This window comes from Hyaena hyaena, unplaced genomic scaffold, assembly GCF_003009895.1.
Source record: "Hyaena hyaena isolate Hyena2069 unplaced genomic scaffold, ASM300989v1 scaffold_122, whole genome shotgun sequence".
Lineage (NCBI taxonomy): Eukaryota > Metazoa > Chordata > Mammalia > Carnivora > Hyaenidae > Hyaena > Hyaena hyaena.
This window is the reverse complement of record NW_024080754.1, coordinates 105,911-113,816: the sequence shown is the minus strand read 5'-3', so window position 1 is coordinate 113,816 and position 7,906 is coordinate 105,911.

The following is a 7,906-nucleotide window of genomic DNA, read 5'->3' as shown; positions in this document are numbered from 1 at the left end:
CTTACAGGAGTCATGATTAGTCATGTTCTACCTGGAAGCAAGTTCCAATGACTCTGCTAACAGAATCTATCAACGGTGGAAATAAATGCACCAAAGGCTGCTTTATTGTAAGTTCCTTAATTTTATATTCTAGTTGCATATTGACATCCCCGAATAAAAATTGTTTGGATTCCACTCTGAAACATTTGGGGCGAGTCTCGAGGAGGTAATTTGCATTAGCTAAACACTGAATCATAAAACGATTTCCATTACTCTGGCACGGCAAAACATCTTTTAGTCTGTGAGATTTAAGCTCTCATTTAACATAAATATTTAAAGAGCACTCAGTCATTAACCAAAATGTTTCTTTTCTGCCTCCTATACATGAGTAGGTCAACATTTGGTGCGAGCAATGGCATAGTTGAGGTTAAGTGTAACCTTCCAGAAGTCTTCACTATCAATGATTTTCTAGCTCAGAAAGTATTTTTGCTGCCAACTCAACTAACCATTGGCGGTCAGAAAAGGCCTTCATAATTCTCTGTGTTACTGCTGGCAGTTGTTTGCTTGGACTTTATTTCGTTCCCAAAGGGAGCAACGGGATGAGGGAGGCATGCCTTGTAGAATCGAAGTGGTGAGGGTTGGCTCTGGACACACCTGTGGCGAACAGAGGGGGAATTTTATGTCTATTGCCATTTTCAGTCTGAACTTAGGTGGAAGTGTACTATTGACGATCCTAATAGTCCAAACTGAGTCTGAATCTGGACTCTTCCTTTTACAAGGAATCTGAGAGTTTAACTTTGGGCTCTCTTCTTGTTTGTGCATGGAGTGCTTTGGCTTGAACTATTCTCATCACATTGTTTATACCTGGCTAATCCCAGATGAAATGAGTCCTTATGCTTCATGAGTTAGCTTAGATACTAATTCTTCTTGGCAACCTCTCAATTCTCAGGCCAGACAGGTGACCCTTTTCTCTATACTTTGCATCACTCATCATATTTACTTCAACTGTGTACATATCTGCATCTTTCTTTTTTCTTTGTCAGGTAACTTTGTAGTATAGTATATCAAGGATATGTGGTTAAATATTTGTGGGAAATTTGATCTGTAAAATATGTCCTACCTGCATTTGGTGGGACTGAGGAGGTCCTGTGTGGCCCTGCCTTGCTTAGTCATTGGCTGGGAGTGTCATGAGTAAAGCAAGACTGTTGCCACCATCACCTTCATGAATGGGTACTGCCACCACTCCCTGAGAAGACTGTGACCTGGTCTCAGATGCTGAGGAAGATTGTGAAGCAGCACAATGTCTATTCCTTCCTTCATCTACCTTCCTCCATCATGCCTCTTGGCACAACAGATTGTGGGAGTCTAATTGGGTCCTGTGGTCTAAATCTCTCCTATCAGAGCACCTGGGTGGCTCAGTCGGTTAAGTGTTTGACTTTGGCTCACGTCACAATCTTGCAGCTTGTGGGTGTGAGCCATGCACTGGGCTCTGTGCTGACAGCTCAGAGCCTGGAGCCTGCTTCGAAACCTCTGTCTCTCTGCCCGTCTCATGCCTCCTCTCCTGCCCCCCAAAACAAATAAACATTAAAAAATTAAAAAGAAATAGTTCTTTCCTATGCAAGGAAGACAGTCATGTAGCCAAGCAAGCTTGTGGTTACAGAGACCTTTGTCCCTTGCATTGAGAGCAATCAAATGCCATGAGTATGACAAAGGAGAGTAGTATATTTTAAGAGGCATAGTGCATTTCATAAAAATTAAGAATATGAGTAGATGTCATTCTCAATCTTATTTTAGCATTCAAGCAGAGATTAAAAGTGTGTTCCTTTACCAGAAGTTATATAGCTAGAGTGTTTTTCTATAAAGCTACAAGTCACATGGTAAGAAGTGGAGATACTAGAATCAGAACACAGAATTGGGGTTATCCCCAGCGCTGGGTTTAGTGTCAACAAATCAAACATCAGGGCATTTGGGGAGTGTTGGAATTTGTCTGGCTGCGTGGGGTCTACCCTAGCTCCTCCTTACCAGTCAGTAAGTTGTAAATGTGTGCAGTGTTTTGTAAAATGTGTGCAATGTTTGGCTAAATTAATTTGAGAGAAGACTCTGCTACGTTTTAAAACTCAACTAATTTTCAGAGGATAAGAATACAATAAAATGTATATAACATGTGAGTTTAATGGAATCAAAGAATGCATTTTTATTCAAGATTTGAAAATTGATTTAGAATTTTGTAGTATTCCACAATTGTGTAGTTGAGGCAGACAGGGCTTGTTAAGAAGACATTGCAGACCAGACAACAGAGGTTGGGCACTGACAGTTGAGTCTGCACACGGGGTCTAGGGTTAGCCTTGGAATGGAAGACAGCCTTTGAGAGGGGAAACGTGTCAGATCCTTTATGAGAATTGTACAGCATATAAAAACCAAGTCAGTTGTTTTCCAAGTGAGCAGTTCTCTAACCAGACTCATAAGTCTGCTCATGGGGTAGGTCTGGTAATGAAACACCGTGATCTCTGAGATTAGTTTGGAGCTCTTATTTTGAGAGTGGAACGACCTCCAATCATAATACCTGCTCACTGGGGCAAGGTGTTGTACCACTTCCTCGGCTTCAACTTGGATCTTCCCTGGGGATGGGAAGGGGCGGCTCACTAGTTTCTATTTTACCGGATTACATATTCAGTCTGACTTATAGACATTTAGTGAAGGGTTTCCATGTGTCTTAGACAATCTCAATTAGCTCTTTCAAGAGGGAGAAAATAACGGTGGAAATAACCATAATAAGAAAGTCCTTTTTATGTTTCACATTTTGTCAGATTAGTCATTTTGTGCTCATGAAAAATACCTACTAACAGGACTTCGAATAGATTTATCCTTTATTTGTCTGTATAGTTCACAAAATAGGTTTTTTTTTTCCTTTTGGTTTATAATACTGGAGTATAATACTCCCAGAATGATTCCTAAAAATAATATAAGATAGAATGCAAGGGTACTTGAGACAAAGAAGCTTGTTAAAAGATGATTTTCTTTTATTTGAGAGACATGAACTGCATCTGAATTTTCAGTTTTTTAAAATAAATCCGCTACATGTTCTGAATTACTAAAATAAATGCGACATCTGAGGTGTTGTTTATTTTTTATTTTTTTTTTACAAATAGTTTATTGTCAAGTTGGTTTCCGTATAACACCCAGTGCTCATCCCCACAAGTACCCCTCTCCGTGCCCACCCCCCCCATCCATCAGCCCTCAGTTTGTTCTCAGCATTCAAGAGTCTCTCATGGTTTGCCTCTCCCCCTTTCCCCCACCACTTCCCCTCTTCTTCTCCCCTATTGTCCTCCTTTAAGTTCCTCCTAATCCTCCTATACGTGCAAACATATGATATTTGTCCTTCTCTGCCTGACTTATTTCACACATCTGAGGTGTCTTTAAACCTTCATTCCAAATTTATTCTTTTTTCCCCTTCCTTAAAGGACAGCTTTATTATAAATTTAATGTATGTTCTCACAGTGTGTTTGTCATTGTCTTACACAAATGAAGTATTCATGAGCAGTATAAATTATTATTGTGGTATTATCTAAATTTTTTCACAAATTATGGCATTTTTAATATATTCTGAATTATGCTTTTTCCACATGTATTTTTGGGCTACATCTGCGTTGATGTAGCTCTTTTATTTTTTTAAATGGCCCTGAAGAAATCTATTATAGGGCATGCCACATTTTATTTAACCATTTCCTTACTAATGGGACATTTTTAAAAAGTATGTCACTTAATGACATTCATCAATCTAGCATTTATTTAAGAGGATTTTCTGAACTAGTACTATGTACGGGGTCTTCCAATAAAATGTTTCAGTTAATGCAGACCGGCCTGTGCTATACATAGGAATTACCAATTTATAGAGGGTTTAAATACAATAAAAGACATAACTTGAAATGCTTCCTGAATATATTTCTATTTTATTGTTTCAAACGATTCTTTTTTAAAAATTGTATTTATTTACTTTTTTAATTAAAATTTTTTTATACTTATTTATTTTTGAGAGGCAGAGGGAGAACGGAATGAGAGAGGGAGGGCCAGAGGATCTGAAACGAGCTCCATGCTGACAGCAGATAGCCCGATGTGGGGGCTCTAACTTAACAAACTGTGAGATCAAAACCTGAGCTGAAGTTGGGTGCTTAACAAACTGAGCCCCCAGGTGCCCCCGATTCTTTTTTATTTATTTATTTATTTTTGAGAGACAGAGAGAGCGAGCACATGAGCAGGGGTGGGACAGAGGGCAAGAAGTACTCCTTTTTTTTTTTTTTTTAATTTTTTTATTTATTTCTAGGAGAGAGAGAGAGAGACAGCATGAGCAGGGGAGGGTCAGAGAGAGAGGGAGACACAGACTCTGAAATAGGCTCCAGGCTCTGAGCTGGCAGTCAGCACAGAGCCCGACTCGGGGCTCGAACCCACGAACCGCGAGATCATGACCTAAGCGAAAGTCGGACGCTTAACCGACTAAGCCACCCAGGCGCCCCGGGCAAGAAGTACTCCTAAGCAGGCTATGCACTACCAGTGCAGAGACCTACTCAGGGCTCGAATTCATAAACCCTGAGATCATGACCTGAGGGTGAGATCAAGCATCAGATGCTTAATCCACTGAGCCACCCAGGTGCCTCTGTTTCATTACTTTATTTATTTATTTCTTTTTTTAATTTTTTTTTTTTTTTTAAATTATTTATTTCTGAGAGAGAGAGAGAGACAGCGTGAACAGGGGAGGGTCAGAGAGAGAGGGAGACACAGAATCCGAAACAGGCTCCAGGCTCTGAGCTGGCAGTCAGCACAAGCCCGACGCCGGGCTGGAACCCACGAACCGTGAGATCATGACCTGAACCCAAGTCGGACGCTTAACCGACTGAGCCACCCAGGTGCCCCTGGGTGCCTTTGTTTCAAATGATTCTTAAAGATAATGTCAAGTTTTATGTACACGTGTTGTTGTACTCTAGAAGAATGGTGTTGGGGTTTAGGCAAGTGACTTACACTTCCTCTTTCCTGTGATTCTAGCCCACTAGAGTAATAGATGCCAGAATGACATCAGACACAGTATTATTTTTTTTTCAACCTCAAAATACAAGGTGGTTTGGTCTTCATAACCAAAATGAAGCTTTATCCCCCTCTTCCATTGGTTCTTTACACCTATGTCCCTATACCTGTTCCCCTCCCCCCCATTAGAATACTAGCAACAATGAAATTTCTTTTCTTACTCTAGTTTTCAATATTCACTTCTAGAGGGTTTTAGAGTTTGGGTTTGAGGAGCCATAGCTCATGAAAAAGTCTCTACAGAACACCAATATTGTGTTTAACAAAATACAGGACAGAGCCAGTTATATGATTAATTTAAGTTAAAATACTGCAGGTATAAGTATTTTGGAATGCGCTAGACATTTTATTCAATGATATATTTTATCATTGTGACCTTCTGATCTATATATCATAGTATGTATAGCTATGTTATGTATAGACATGTATATGCCAACTCTATGAATATTTAAAGTGAATTAGAATGCTTAGTACCTTAACAAAGCAAAATGTAATAGATAGAAATATCTCCTTCAAATCTATAATTTTATAAAATTTGTTGCAATTATGAGTAGAGAGGCATTTTGAGTAATTATTTTACGTTTAGAACTGTTCCCATTAGGAACTTACATGAAATACAATGTTAATATTCTTTCAGAATATAATGCATTTGCAAAGTATGGAAGAATTTTCTATTATCCTTATACAGGAGATCAAGGTAATAACATTATGTAGATAATTTTACCTCAACAGAAATAATACAACCATAGACATCGATGATTAGAAGGGCTCAAGAGGTACTTCAGTTCATTAGCATGAAACATTGCTGCGTATCTTAAACTTCTTGTGTCTATCCTAATTTGTGTGCCTCTAATAATCCCACTTAAAAAAATTTCTGAGGAAAAGATTTTGAATTTTGAAGTCAGATATTTCTCATTTTACCTAAGGTAAAAACCAGAGGCTACATGACAGAAATTAGAAGCAATGCAATCTTTAGACAGATGTTAGGTGGCAGGCTTTAAGCTTTTTGTTTGTTCTTCTCAACATTAGTCTTGCAATTATATTATCATATCACAAGAAAACAACACAAACTAGTTGACTGGGAGATCCTTTGTGGGTGCGATGATACTTCCCTGGTCAGTGTTGAAGAGCCAGAGACACATTGTTCATGTGCACCAAACTCTTAAAAGCTACCTCTGGTTGTACTTGAAAACAGATTTGGCTTTTACACAAATATTTTAACTGATGTTTCATGGAAAGTCCCTACCTAGTGCTTGCTCCTGTTTTTTTTCTTAGCTTTTAATTTTGAAATAATTATAAATTAACAGGAAGTTGCAAAAATAGAATATAGAGGTCCCAGGTACTCTTTATCTCATTTCCCTAATGGCTAATACAGTAGGATCAAACCCAGAAATTTGACGATGTTACAGTATGTGTATATGGCCCGATGCCTTTTTATCACATACGTAAATTTGTGTAAAAACTATCATGATGAAGACACAGGCTATTCCATTACTGCAAAGATCTCCTCTCTGCTATCTCTTTACAATAGTCGTTACTTCCGGCACCATCTCTGACCCCTGAGAATCACTAATTTGTTTTCCATCTCTATAATTTTGTCATTTCAAGAATGTTATATAAATGGAATTATAAACTATGTGACACTTTTATCTGATGGTTTCATGGAAAGTCCCCAGTTCCTGCTCCTTTGTTTTTAATTTCCCCCTGGCTGTCTTCTACATGTCACCCTTGTATAGTTATTTTTAGCTCTGACATTTTGTCATATTAGTCAAGAATCAAGTGCAAAAATGTAAAGTGACTTAATCACTTTGCTAATTGCTATGAACATCTGGTGGTTTTTTTTTTTTTTTGGACAAAATATCTATTATAAATGTATAGTTACTGCTGGATTTCATTTATATGGAAGGGTGAAATATGTCTTCTTTTCAAGAACATGCCTTGCTTATGACCATATCTTCAGGGTCTAGTATAGTCTTTGATATATAGCAGGACTTCATTAAGTTTTGTGGGAAGGATACAGGAATAAAGACCTTCTTTCTATTTCCAGGAGGGGGAAGGTTGAAGGCTGATGAAGTTCTGTATCTGTGTGAATGGACAATTTGTGCTAAATGCTCATCAAGAGAATTGGATGATGAAAATGCTACTGATGACTATCACCTGCTTACTTTGTGATTGCTTCCTCTCTGTCCCGCAGATACATACAGGTGTCTCTCAGTCCAGGCAGACACCCCCATTTGTGATGAGGGGGTCTGACCTGGTGGAGCATCTCCTAGGCTCCTAGGCTGCTTCTCCTAGGGTTTGTCTCCAGATTAGAATTCAGGACATACCCCCTTTTTTAAAATTTTAATGTTTTATTTATTTCTGAGAGAGAGAGAGAGACACAGAGTGAGCAGGGGAGGGTCAGAGAGAGAGGGAGACACAGAATCTGAAGCAGGCTTCAGGCTCTGAGCTAGCTGTCAGCACAGAACCCGACGCGGGGCTCGAACCCATGAACCATGAGGTCATGACCTGAGCCGAAGTCAGACGCTTAACTGACTGAGCCACCCAGGCGCCCTCTCAGGACATCCTCTTGAGTACTCCATCCTGAGGCATTGTCCACTTTTCGGAGTCCTGGGGTGTCTTCCTTGCCCATGACCTCAGGAGACATGATGCTCTTTTTATTGGTCATTAGGTTAGTCCACGTTGGTTGCCAAATACAAAGTACAACCCCAATTGCCTTAGCTTAACAAGCTTTACAGGAATGTTTATATCATGAGTATACTATGTGTGGTAGGAATAAGGAACTTTCGCATAGGTGTTGCTTGGTTTTTTGCTCTGTAATCACCTTTTTTTAAAAAATATTTTTAATGTTTTA